Here is a 13,867-nt window from a genome sequence, read left to right as displayed (position 1 = left end):
CTCCTCCCTTTTCCTAACCTTCCACATTTTTAAGATTTGTATGCTCTGCCTCTAAAATCTATCTCGTATCCAGTCCCATCACCACTTCCTTAGACCCAGGCTCCATCATTTCTTGCTCGAGTTACTACAAACACCTATAAATCAAACTCCTTCTCTGAAATGTTTTCACCTTCCAATCTATGCTTCACTCAGCAAGCAGAGTGATCTTTATAAAAGTCAGACTGGATCAAGTCACTTTGATAACTCTCCAGAGTCTTTAAGAAAAGTTCACACTCCTTAGCATACCATGAAAGGCCTTCTAATGTCTTTACTGTCTTATCTCTTATCACTACCCCTTCCTTCTCTATCATTTACTATGCAGAAATTCACATACTTCTAAACCTTCCTATAGGGTCCTCCCACACTCTAAAATACTCCTTCACTATGTTATCGCCTAGGTTATACTTCAAGACACAGCTTAGATATTACCTCAAATATTTCATTAACCTCACAGTCTAGGTTAGGTATCCATCCTCTGAGCACATAGAGCGCCCAGCTAGCATTTCCAGATAGCATTTATCACACCATGTAGCAATCTATTTATGTGTCTGCCTTTCCTCAGTAAACTGTAAGTAATTGGAGGGTGTATCTATTTCTTTATTTCCAGCCCCTAACATATTCTGGTTACCATACATGTAATATTCATAAGTGTTGGTTCAATAAATGTTTTACTGACACCTTTCTAGCTGCAGTCCACTTTCTTGAGATCAGCTTCCTTTCTCACCCTGCAAGTACTTATCCCAGATGCTGGGAGTTCACAGATATCACACTTTCTTTCATAACAGACTTTGTGACTGTTTTAACCAAAACAAGATGTAGCTACTGTTCAAATGAAATTATAGCACATTATGCAGGCTTGGTGACTTATTTGAAAGAATGGAGGCACTGAGGGACTGCAGGCAGTGTGCACTTGAGCTAGGAGACAGCAGTGCTCCAAGTTGGTTGCCCTCTTTTTCCACTCCTGTGTTCTCAATTCAAGCTTTTCAGTGCAAGGTTGCACTCTTTGAATTACCCAGGATAATACTGTTAAAATAACTTACTACAATCTTTTTATGTCTTAGGGTTTTTTAAAATGTAAAATGACAATAAAATAATTGCTCTCTGAGGTTATTTTGTGAAATAACTTGTAAAATCACTCAATTTAGTTTGCAGCTTCAAGTCGTGTTTAAACAGGTTAATCAGACCAGTCCTCCAAATTATTTTAAAAATATGAACAAAGTGTTTAAAAATATTGCATGGCACTGGAGACGAACCCAAAACATTTAAAATCTACAGAAGATTCTACTATTGAAAGATAATCAGAAACTGGTAAGATGTGAAAGTTTGCCGTCTTTATCTAAGGTCAACCTCAATCTTCAGTTGACTCCAGGGCAGAATACTGTAGCCTTGGAAAATTAAATAGTAACAGGAGAGAGGCTGTAATGGCAGACTATTCGGTAAAGTATGGGGAAATCTAGGAAGGAAAGGAGCTGCTGAAGAAGCCTCAATACCTGCGTATAATATCAACACAAATCTTTGCCAGATAACAACAATATATATTCATGTCAAAGACTGCAACAGCATGAAAAATTAAAAACAGTTGAAAACTGCAATACATGAACACAAATGTAGATTGCTGCAGACCGCAGAGGAGAAAGATTATAGAGGCTAAATCCAGTCAAGTAACTACAAGTCATTCTTCAGAGAAACATAACAGAATCAAGAGGCTCTACAATGATGTATTCGTGATATCCAGAATACAGTTAAAACTCATAAGACATGCAAATTTTAAAAAGGAAAAATATTACCCATATACCCTCTGAAAAACAGTCAGTAAAAAAGCCTCTCTGGGAATACCTACATATTGTAATTAGCAAAGATTTTAAAGCATCTGCAATAAAGACGTCCACAAATTCAGAGAGGAATTGCACATAATGAATGCTGGGAAATTGCAGCAGAAAAATGGAAACAAAGAAAAATTAGAAATCCTAGAATTAAAAAGTATAATATCTGAAAATTTTAAAAATTACTCTATGTGCTTAACAGATTAGAAATACAAGAAGAAAGAGTCACTGAATTTGAAAACAAATCAGGAGCAATTATCCAGTCTGAAGAATAAACATTCAAAAAGGTTAAAGAAAAATGAACAGAATTTGGGACTTGTGGGACAACATCTAGCCATCTAATATCAGTGTAAATAGAGTCCTTAGAAAGAAAACAGAAAATTACAACAGAAAAAAAGAGGATTTTAAAAATTCCCACATTTTGAAAAGCATCAACATACCCAAAAGCTCAAAAAATCCAAGCGAGTTAAATAAAAAGAAAATCCCACCTCAATAAATCATAGTCCAACTGCTGAAGTACAAAGATAAACTCGCAAGCTTGAAAGCAGCAAAAGTAAACCAATCACATTAAATACAGGGCAACGGTGATACAAATGACAATTACTTGTCAAAAGAAACAATAAGTCCACAAAGTTCAGCAGAAGAAAAAAATATTTTCAGACTGGTGGGGCATGACATGGTAATAAAAATAAAATGAATTGGGAGAATAGAACTATATGAAGTTGCAGGTTTCCTCATTTTATAGGAAGAAGTATAATAACTTTAAGTTGATCGTGATTTTTAAAAAGACATATTTTAATCCCCAGAGAAATCATTAAAAATAATACAAATATATAGAGAGCTAAAAGGCAATTAAAAATCCAAATTCAATACAAAAAAAAAAATAGACTAACTTAAAGTAAACATAGGAAAGGAGGAGCAGAGAAACAAAAACTCATGACATAAGGGGGGAATAAAAAGCAAATCTCATACCTTAATGCAGTCATATTGGTAATTACATTAAATAGGAAATGTCTATTATAAAACACTCTAATTTAAAAAAAATGTTTCAGTCTTGATGAAAAAACAAGGTTGCCAAACTGGATAAAAAAATGAAAGAACTATTTGTTGTATAAAAAAAGCACTTTAAATGTAAAGATACAAATAGGTTAAAAGAGGAGAAAAAAGATAAACTATGCAAAGAGTAAGCATAAAAACTTGAATGTTATTTCAATAATGAAACAGTTTTCAAGAAAAGGAATGTTACCAGAAAAAAAGGACCATTCTTAATAATTCTTACTATACCATGAAGAGATAATTATATATATATGCATACACAACAGAGCTTCCCGATATATTGAATATTAGTGAAATAACATTCATATTGAAGTTTTTAACACCTTCCCCCAGGAATGCATTTAAAAATTAATAAGATTGATAAACTACTAGAAATCATGATCAAGTAATAGAAAAAACAAATCACTAATATCAGCAATGAAAACAGAGATATTACAAATCCTATAGTATAAGGATCACGAAAAAATTAGGAACCACTATAGGTCAATAAATATGGCCTCTGAAACTGAATGGACAAATTACTTGAAAATACAACTTAAAAATTGGTACAAGATTAAATTAAAAACAATAGCACTATGCCTGCAAAAGAAACTAAATTCATTATTAAAAAAGAATACTTGCTCCTTCTCCCAAAAAATACGAGGACCGGGTTTCTATCAACCAGTTCTATCAACCAGTTAGCCCATAACTGAACCAACAGTTTTTGAACCAACAGTTCATAAAGAAGCTCTTTTAGAAAATAGAGTAAAAGGAAATAATTATAATTTCATAATATGAGGCTAGGATAATACTGGTACCAAAACCCACCAGGTATCGTGAAAAGAAAGTTACAGACCAATATCTCTCATGGATATAGGCATAAAAATTTTTAACTAAGTATTAGTGAATTGAATCCAGTAACATATAAAAATTATACTGCATTAGAACCATGTGTAATTTGTCTCCAGAATGAAAGACTAATTTAATGTTCAAAACATCAAACAATGCAATATACCACATTAACAGACTAGAAGATAAAATACAACACAGTAATAATCTCAATAACTGCAGAAAACATTTATACAATTCAAAATGCATTCATGATTTTTAAAACATTTTTCATCAAATTAGATACAAATGAAGTTCTCTCAATCTGATATAAGAATAACTATAAACAACCTACATCTAACATTGCACTTAGTAGTGATGACTGAATATTTTCTCCCAAAATACGTAATAAGGCAGAAAACTTTATTTTTTTCTTTTAATTTCAGATGACTGTATGTTGCAGCCAGTGCAATACAGCATAAAATAATCAAATTTGAAAAAAATATTCATTTGCATCTGCTCACAGGCAACATAATTGTTTACATAAAAATCTTAAGGAACTAAATATTGCTTTTATAAATAATAAATATGGTTGCAAGGTCTCCAAATATATCAATTTTTGAATAAATTCTGTGTATTTCTTCAATATTCAGAAATCAGCTATTTTTACACACTAGCAGCAAACAACCAAAAATGAATTTTATAGTAGCGTCAAAAATGAAATATTTAGGGATAAATTTTACAGAAGACATTGAACACTCCTACACTGAAAAGTTAAAAATATTGTTAAGAGATTGATATGCAAAGTTTATGTACTGGAAGACTCAATATCCTTAAAAAATAAATTCTTTCCAAATTGATCAATATATTAAAACAATGCAACAACGTCAGCCCATCAGTTTTTTTTTTTTTTAATAGAAAATGACAAGTTGTTTTTAAAATAATTCTGAAAATGTAAAGGTTCATAGAATAACCAAATAATCTGAAAAAAAAGAGAAAGCTGCAGAACTTTTACTGCCTGACTGTGGTAGGCAGAATTCTAAAATGGGCCCCAGGAACTCAACCCACAATGTATGTACCCTGAGGCTGTGAATATGAGAAGTGATTAATGTACAGAATATAGTACAATTTATATTAAGAAAGGGAGATCATGTGGGTGGTCTTGACCTAAACCATGATCTCTCTAAACCAGAGTCTACAATAAAATATACAGAAAATCAGAGATTTGAAGCCTGAAACAAATTCAACACAGGGGAAATTTTCATTACTGGTTTTGAAAATGGAAGGACCATATGGCAAGGAATGTGGGTGGCCTCTGTGAGCTAAGAGTGGTTGATCCCCAACTGATAACCAGAAAGAAAATGGGGACCTTAGTCTTATGATTACAAGAAACTGAATTCTGCTAACAACCTGAATGAACTTGGAAGAGGACCCTAAACTAAAGATAAAATTTCAGATATCTGACACCTTGATTTCAATCTGTGCTAATGTGAGCAGAGAACCCAGCCATACAGTGCCTATACTTCTAACCTACAGAACCGTAATATATTCATAGCTGTTGCTTTAAATTGCTAAATTTGGGATTAATTTGCTATTAAAAGAAATAAAAAGCTAATACATGAATGACTTTCCAAAAGTTACAGTAATTAAGGCAGTGTGGCGTAAGTCAGATAGTATGCAAAGATAAAAACATCAATGGAATAATAGACAACCAAAACTTTTCTGACTTACGAATAGTTTATTGATTTTTAAAATGCCAAAAAATTCATTACAGGAAGAATTTTTTTTCAATAAATGAAGCTATTACAATTGGATATTCATATGAATAAAAAATGAACACCTACACCTATCTCTCATAACGCACACAAAACTGTTGAGATGTATTATAACCTAAATATAAAATATAAAAACCAAAAAGCTTTTATTAAAAAAAAGGCTAGTTTATTCACAACCTGAAGGTAGACAAATATTTTGCAAAATACAAAAACCAATGATCGTAAAGAAAAAGAAGTTGATAAATTAGATTGCATCAAAATTACATTATTCTGAGTCAGAAAAATCATTATGGAAATAAGTGACAAAGAATTTATTAAAAATATATATATATGACAGGACTTAGGTTGAGATTATACAAATATTATAATCCAATAAGAAAATGACCAATACTTTTTTTTTTTTTTAAGTCAAAGGAGAGAAGGATTGTGGAAAGATGGCAGAACAGGAAGCACCAGGAATCTACCTGTTTACATAGGCAACAATTGCACTGGAAGGATCTCTTTGATGTGACTCTTTTGAAACTCTGAGGTCTATTAAAGGCTTGCAACTTACAAAGGAAGGCTGGGATATGAAATTGTGGTACATTTTGGCCAATTTCAACTTTTATCATAGTAGCAGCTACGCATTCCACCTCTCTCAGCCCATCGCAAGCAGCTGCGCACATGTTCCAAGAGCAGCTTAGACACAGCTTATGGGAGCCAGGGTGGGGGGGAAAAAAAATTCACTGTCTTCCAGGTGTCAGAGAATTGTGCTCTGAGCACTGACTGGTGCTTCTGATCACAGAGATCCAGACAAAAAGTGAGGACACCATTTTTGTTGTGCCTTCCTCATTGTTGCAAGCCCTTACCCCTTTCAGCTGAAGTGATTTCCAGGGGATTTAAATGGCTGCTGCAACATTCTCTATCCCAGTCCTCTCATTTTTTCCTTTTTCCCTCTTTGGCAGCCAGATATTAAAGACTAGGATGTCCAAAAGAAACTGTATATATGGGGAAATCTAGACAGTGACCTCATGTGCTCAAGTAGAAGTGCAGGCTCAGAAAACACCTGAGAAGACCTTAACAGTGTACTTCAGGCTCATCTTGGGCACAGAAGTTGTCTGCAAAAATCAAAAAAGCAAAAATGATAAATAAATGAAAGTGCAACCTTGGATTAAGGACATAATCTGACATCCAGAGTTACCAAATTATTAGATTTAAATGTTTAATTTTCAACCAACATTGCAAGACATACAAAGTAACAGTAAACTATGGCCCATTCAAAAAAATATCAACAGAAACTGTTTCTGAAAAAGACCAATGGCAGATATATTAGACAAAGACTTTAAAACAACTGCCTTAACAGTGATCAAAAAACTAAAGGAAGATATTGAGAAAATTAAGAAAACAGACATGAATAAAGTTGAAAATATCAATAAAGTGATAGAAAACTTAAAAAGAAACCAAGAAATTCTAGACCTGAACAAAATAGTAACTAAGATTAAAAATTGACAAGGGGGATTCAAAGGTAGATTTGAGCAGGCAGAAGAATCAGTAAACTTGAAAATATGACAAAGGAAATTATCAAGTCTGAGGAACAAGAAGGAAAAGAATTAAGAAAAGTGAACAGAGCCTAAAGGACTTGTGGGACATCATCAGAGGTTCCAATATATAATATATACGTTATGTGAATCCCAGGAGACAGCAAATAAAGCAAGGAGAATATTTGAAGAAATAATGTCTGAAAAATTCCCAAATTTGTTGAAAGATATGAATATAAACATTCAAGAAGCTCAACAAACTCTAAGTAAGATGAACTCAAAGAAACTCCCATCAAGACACATTATAATTAAACTTTGAAAAACCAAAAGCAAAGAGAAACTCTTGAAAGCATCCAGAGAGAAGCATCTTCTCACAAACAAGGGACTTTTAATAAGATGATAGATTTCTCACCAGAAATTTTGGAGGTCAGAAAGCAGTGGGCCAATATACTCACAGTGCAAGGGAAAAAAAAAAAAAAAGTTAACCAAATATTTAATATCCAGCAAAACTGTCCTTCAAAACTGAGGGAAAAATTAGGACATTCCCAGATAAACAGCAGCTGAGGAAGTTAATTGTCACTAGCCCTTTTCTGAAAGGAATGTTCAAGGGAGTCCTGAAAGATAAAATAAAAGGACACTATACAGTAACTTGAAGCCATAGGAAGAAATAAAGATGTCAATACAGGTCAGCATGGGGACAATTATAAAAGCTTGACACAATGGTTTGTAACTCTATTTTGTATACATTAAGAAACACACATTTTTGACCCCACAGAAATACAAACTACCATCAGAGAATACTATAAACACCTCTACGCAAATAAACTAGAAAATCTAGAAGAAATGGATAATTTCCTGGACACTTACACTCTTCCAAGACTAAACCAGGAAGAAGTTGAATCCCTGAATAGACCAATAGCAGGCTCTGAAATTGAGCAATAATTAATAGCCTACCAACCAAAAAAAGTCCAGGACCAGAAGGATTCACAGCTGAATTCTACAAGAGGTACAAGGAGGAGCTGGTACCATTCCTTCTGAAACTATTCCAATCAAGAGAAAAAGAGGGAATCCTCCCTAACTCATTTTATGAGGCCAACATCATCCTGATACCAAAGCCTGGCAGAGACACAACAAAAAAAGAGAATTTTAGACCAATATCCCTGATGAACATCGATGCAAAAATCCTCAATAAAATACTGGCAAACCGGATTCAGCAGCACATCAAAAAGCTTATCCACCATGATCAAGTGGGCTTCATCCCTGGGATGCAAGGCTGGTTCAACATTCGCAAATCAATAAACATAATCCAGCATATAAACAGAACCAAAGACAAGAACCACATGATTATCTCAATAGATGCAGAAAAGGCTTTTGACAAAATTCAACGGCCCTTCATGCTAAAAACTCTCAATAAATTCAGTATTGATGGAACGTACCTCAAAATAATAAGAGCTATTTATGACAAACCCACAGCCAATATCATACTGAATGGGCAAAAACTGGAAAAATTCCCTTTGAAAACTGGCACAAGACAGGGATGCCCTCTCTCACCACTCCTATTCAACATAGTGTTGGAAGTTCTGGCTAGGGCAATCAGGCCAGAGAAAGAAATCAAGGGTATTCAGTTAGGAAAAGAAGAAGTCAAATTGTCCCTCTTTGCAGATGACATGATTGTATATTTAGAAAATCCCATTGTCTCAGCCCAAAATCTCCTTAAGCTGATAAGCAACTTCAGCAAAGTCTCAGGATACAAAATTAATGTGCAAAAATCACAAGCATTCTTATACACCAGTAACAGACAAACAGAGAGTCAAATCAGGAATGAACTTCCATTCACAATTGCTTCAAAGAAAATAAAATACCTAGGAATCCAACTTACAAGGGATATAAAGGACCTCTTCAAGGAGAACTACAAACCACTGCGCAGTGAAATAAAAGAGGACACAAACAAATGGAAGAACATACCATGCTCATGGATAGGAAGAATCAATATCGTGAAAATGGCCATACTGCCCAAGGTTATTTATAGATTCAATGCCATCCCCATCAAGCTACCAACGAGTTTCTTCACAGAATTGGAAAAAACTGCTTTAAAGTTCATATGGAACCAAAAAAGAGCCCGCATCTCCAAGACAATCCTAAGTCAAAAGAACAAAGCTGGAGGCATCACGCTACCTGACTTCAAACTATACTACAAGGCTACAGTAACCAAAACAGCATTGTACTGGTACCAAAACAGAGATATAGACCAATGGAACAGAACAGAGTCCTCAGAAATAATACCACACATCTACAGCCATCTGATCTTTGACAAACCTGAGAGAAACAAGAAATGGGGAAAGGATTCCCTATTTAATAAATGGTGCTGGGAAAATTGGCTAGCCATAAGTAGAAAGCTGAAACTGGATCCTTTCCTTACTCCTTATACGAAAATTAATTCAAGATGGATTAGAGACTTAAATGTTAGACCTAATACCATAAAAACCCTAGAGGAAAACCTAGGTAGTACCATTCAGGACATAGGCATGGGCAAAGACTTTATGTCTGAAACACCAAAAGCAATGGCAGCAAAAGCCAAAATTCACAAATGGGATCTCATTAAACTAAAGAGCTTCTGCACAGCAAAAGAAACTACTATCAGAGTGAATAGGCAACCTACAGAATGGGAGAAAATTTTTGCAATCTACTCATCTGACAAAGGGCTAATATCCAGAACCTACAAAGAACTCAAACAAATTTACAAGAAAAAAACAAACAACCCCATCAAAAAGTGGGCAAAGGATATGAACAGACAGTTCTCAAAAGAAGACCTTCATACAGCCAACAGACACATGAAAAAATGCTCATCATCACTGGCCATCAGAGAAATGCAAATCAAAACCACAATGAGATACCATCTCACACCAGTTAGAATGGCGATCATTCAAAAGTCAGGAAACAACAGGTGCTGGAGAGGATGTGGAGAAATAGGAACACTTTTACACTGTTGGTGGGATTGTAAACTAGTTCCACCACTGTGGAAAACCGTATGGCGATTCCTCAAGGATCTAGAACTAGATGTACCATATGACCCAGCCATCCCATTACTGGGTATATACCCAAAGGATTATAAATCATGCTGCTATAAAGACACATGCACACGTATGTTTATTGTGGCACTATTCACAATAGCAAAGACTTGGAATCAACCCAAATGTCCATCAGTGACAGACTGGATTAAGAAAATGTGGCACATATACACCATGGAATACTATGCAGCCATAAAAAAGGATGAGTTTGTGTCCTTTGTAGGGACATGGATGCAGCTGGAAGCCATCATTCTCAGCAAACTATCACAAGAACAGAAAACCAAACAACACATGTTCTCACTCATAGGTGGGAACTGAACAATGAGATCACTTGGACTCGAGAAGGGGAACATCACACACCGGGGCCTATCATGGGGAGGGGGTAGGGGGGAGGGATTGCATTCGGAGTTATACCTGATGTAAATGACGAGTTGATGGGTGCTGACGAGTTGATGGGTGCAGCACAGCAACATGGCACAAGTATACATATGTAACAAACCTGCAGGTTATGCACATGTACCCTAGAACTTAAAGTAGAATAATGATAAAAAAAAAGAAACACACATTTTTTAAAAACAATAGTCTAAAAGTTAGTATTATTTAACTTTGATTTATAACTCTACATTTTGTGTTCCACATAATTTAAAAGAGTAATGTATTTAAAACAATTATTGGTATATGTTTTTTGGTATACAATATATAAACATGCAATTTTTGGACATCAGCAGCAGAAGTAGGTAGGGACAGAACTATTAAAGGAGTAGAGTTTTTCTATGTAATTGAAATTTGTCTAGTAAAAATTCAAATTACAGTGTTATAACCTGAGGATTTCAAATGTAATCCCCATGGTAGCCATAAAGTAAATAGCTACAGAAGAATATACATGACAGGAAATAAGAATTTAAACATTTCACTAAAAAAAAATTAACAAAAAATATAAGATAGTAATACAAAAAAATGACAAAAATGTAGGTTATATAGAAGACAAGTGGAGAAATCAAAGAAGTCCCTTTTGTCAGTAACTACTTTAAATGTACATGGATTAAATTCTCCATTCAAAAGACCAAGATTTGGCTAGGCACAGTGCCTCATGCCTGTAATTCCAACACTTTGGGAGGCCAAGGCAGGTAGATTACCTAAGGTCAGGAGCTGAAGACCAGCCTGGCCAACATGGGAAAATGCCATCTCTACTAAAAATACAAAAATTAGCTGGGCATGGTGGTGGGCACCTGTAATCCCAGCTACTCAGGAGGCAGAGACAGGAGAATTGCTTGAACCTGGGAGGTAGAGGTTGCAGTTAGCCGAAATCATGCCACTGCACTCTAGCCTGGGCAACAGAGCAAGACTCCATCTCACCATCTTAAGAAAAAAAAAGAGAGAGAGAGATTGGCAGTGTGTATACGGGTGGATCACGAGGTCAGGAGATCGAGACCATCCTGGTGAACACGGTGAAACCCCATCTCTACTAAAAAAAAAAACACACACACACACACACGATACATGATACAAAATGCTGTCTTCAAGAGATTCACTTTACATGCAAAGACACAAATAGATTAAAGTGAAAGGATTGAAGAATATAACACATGCAAATTATAACCAAAAGAAAGCAGTCATGGTTATATACTATTATCCGAAAAATAGAATTTAAATCAAAAAGATTACAAGGGATTAAGAAGAACATTATATATTACTACAATAAAAAGATAAAATAACTACATTCTGACATGCTACAACCTGAGTGAAACTTGGGCACATTATGCTAAATGAAATAAGTCAGTTACAAAAGGACAATTACTGTATGATTTCACTTATATGAGGTATTTAAAGTAATCAAAATCATTGAGACAGAAAATGGAACGGTGGTTGCCAAGGACTGGAAGTAGGGGAGAGTAGGGGTTATCATTTAATGGGCAGAGGCTCTTAGCTTGTCAAGATAGCAAGAGTTATGTAAATGAATGGTGGAGATGACTATACAACATTATTAATGTTTTTAATGCCACTGAACTATATACTTAAAAATGGTTAACATGGTCAATTTTATGTTATGTGTAATTTACAATAAAAAAATTGGAAAAATATGCAAAATATTTGAACTGACATTATTTGAAGAAAGATTTATGAATGGCCAATATGCACAATATAGCTCTCAAGACCAATCGTTATTAGGAAAATTCAAATTAAAACCAAATAAGATACTACAAAACACTCACTACAATGTCTAAAATTAAAATGTTTGAAAACCTCAAACACTGGCAAGGATATGGAGCAATCATAATTCTCATATATTGCTGCTGGGAATGTAAAATGTTACAACCACTTCGAAAAACGTTTTAGTAGTATTTTAGTGTTGGACATTTATTTATCCTTTAACCCAACATTCTACTCTTAAATATTTGGTGAAGAAAAAACAGTATGTCCACAAAATGACAGGTACATGAATATTCATTTATGAAATTCTAGGACAGGCAAAAGTAATCTAAGTAAAAAATTTAAAAGAATGAGCATAGACAAGAGTAGTTACCAGGTTGTGTATGTAGGAGGTAAGTAGTGGAGATTGACTAGGAAGGAACTGGAAGAAACTCTGGAAAATACTGTATATCATAAAGGGATGTGGATCATATGAGTTTAAAATTATACAGTTAACATTTGTGCATCTCAATGAATGTAAATTTTACCTAAATCACCATCACTGTCATCACCATCACTGTCATCATCATCATCATCATCATCATCATCATCAAACAGTCTGTGGGAAATGAATAGAGGGAGGTAGAAAAAAGAACAAGATGAAAGATTGTTGGTGATTGTTGAAGCTATGTGATGAATACAGGGTTTCATTTTACTATTCTGTTTACTTTGCATATGTACAAAATTTTCACAAAAAGTGATGAAAAATTGTGTTGAAGAACGAAAATTTCTTTCTTCCACAACTCTTTCCATATACCACAACCTATTCTTAAGAGAAAAAAAAAAAAAAAAAGGAAAATCTGAATACATACTTACTATTATAAAGTAGGCAAAATATTTTATGTTATTTTACTCAATGCTCCTAAAAAAATTGTAAAGCCAGCATTATTATTCCCAGTTAGCATAGGCAGAAATACACATACAGAGAGGTTAAGTAACATTGCCAAGATAGCAAACGACAAAATTACAATTTAACGGCTATCTAACTGATCCCCAAATATATACTCCTTATGTTATATTACTTTCCTAAGTTATGACAAATCTTGCTTTTGAAAAGGTGAAATATTAGGACTCATGATTACAGGCAGAGAAGGTATTAGGCTAAGATGCTTTATAAAAATTTTAATATAAGAAGCTCTTTAGCTAATAAAGATAAGTATTATTAAATTCAAAATTAACTGTTGATACGTTTACCTTTCGAGGGAGATGGAATAATTCAAGTCACAGATGAACAAGCTCAATAGAGCTCCCTACAAAGAGGTCACAGACTGTTGAAGCACAAAGAGAAAACTGAAATATCAAAGTCTCTACCAGTTATTCTATGTCACTAAACCGTTTGGGCCCTGGAGTTAATGTTCCATTGGTAAGCTCAAAACTATAGTGAGTTTTTGGATATGCAAGAGTAAACAAAGAGCAAATTAGGAATTAGAAAGCTATTTTACACTACAGTGAAAAATAAGAAAAACTGAGCTATGGGGAGAGAGTTGTCAAAGGAAGTTGTATTTGTTGGGGTTCTACAGAGAACTAACACAGAAATAGGATGTATACACACACATATATATACATATATATGATATACATATTGATATGAT

The sequence above is a fragment of the Chlorocebus sabaeus genome, chromosome 20 (genome assembly GCF_047675955.1).
Source record: "Chlorocebus sabaeus isolate Y175 chromosome 20, mChlSab1.0.hap1, whole genome shotgun sequence".
NCBI lineage: Eukaryota > Metazoa > Chordata > Mammalia > Primates > Cercopithecidae > Chlorocebus > Chlorocebus sabaeus.
Note: the sequence above shows the minus strand (reverse complement) of the source record.